Source organism: Schistocerca cancellata, chromosome 8 (genome assembly GCF_023864275.1).
Source record: "Schistocerca cancellata isolate TAMUIC-IGC-003103 chromosome 8, iqSchCanc2.1, whole genome shotgun sequence".
NCBI classification, from domain to species: domain Eukaryota; kingdom Metazoa; phylum Arthropoda; class Insecta; order Orthoptera; family Acrididae; genus Schistocerca; species Schistocerca cancellata.
In genome coordinates this window covers 88,568,756-88,570,077 of record NC_064633.1, presented here as the reverse complement: position 1 = coordinate 88,570,077, position 1,322 = coordinate 88,568,756, and positions in this window count along the sequence as shown.

Sequence of the window (1,322 nt, the reverse complement as noted above, 5' to 3'; positions counted from 1 at the left end):
TAGGTTAGTTAGGTTTAAGTAGTTCTAAGTTGTAGGGGACTGATGATTTCAGCAGTTGAGTCCCATAGTGCTCAGAGCCATTTGAACCATTTGATCCAGTCATTGATCGGTTCAGTTGGACCATATGATCCAACCCATCCCATGTAAACACAGCCCACGCCATTATGGACCCCTCACTAGTTTGGAGAGTGTCTCGTTGACAGTTAGGCTCCATGGGTTCGTGGAGTATGCGGCACACTCGATTTCTACCATCAACTCTTAGCAACTGAAATCTTCAATATCGTGTGCTGATGGGTATGTGGTGTACCGAAGGCCCATAAAGAGGCCTTTTCTCTACGACCGATTGTGAGTACCATTAATTCAGTCTAGCAAAGGAACTGGTTCCAAAGCTCCGACATTTAGTGAGCCACACAAGTTCGTACGTTAAGGACTCCTCCCATTTTGCAGAAAGGTCGATCTCGGACACAGACCTGATGGCTAGCTTCGACGTGAAGTCTTCATTCACAAACGTACCAGTACGAGACACCATAACATCTTAGAGGAACGCGTGGCATCCGGTGCCTGCGAGCCAGTGCGCCACTTTTAACGACCACCCAGCAATAACAGCGGTCCGGGACGACAGCTCACTCGAAGCAATACACACAGGCGCGCGGAAGACCGCTGTGGCCGCAGGTACATAGAATACTGATGCGCCTGACTCGGTTCTAGAAAGCAGGAAAACAAGGCCACGTCACAACTGCTGCCTGGTTTTCCACTTGCCGATTTACACCAGTCACAAGCAGTAATGCAAACACCAATCAAAACATCGGGTTCACACCAATAAAACTACATAATAAAAACGCCGGTAAAGAATTTCTAAAATGCCTCCCCTCCATCCTTAACAGCCTGTCAGCAATAGATAACAGCCATGTCTGCAGCTATATAAGAAACAAAGTTCTCTCATTCAGCAGCAAACAAAAACGCCCTGAAGAAGATCACTTGCAACAGTGACCGAAACGTCGGTAGTTTCATGTTGACAGTGCGGTCACAAACCCAGGAAAATTTTATTGACTGGTTCCAAATCGTTGGACTGGTAGCAGAGGAACTGTACAGTGTTTATTGGCTAGCAGTACAAGCCCCTGATTACTAATTCATTCCGTGAAAACAATAGATCAATAGCACTTTCCATTTCTGCAACACCTGCGGTGCTTCATTAGCATGTTTATGGTATATAAAAATATTACTCCACCTGTTGATTCTGTATAGTTAAACAATTCATTCACATCGACGTCAATGGAAAACCATCTAAGAAAAAGCGTGTCTGCAAAACAGTTACATCTGAG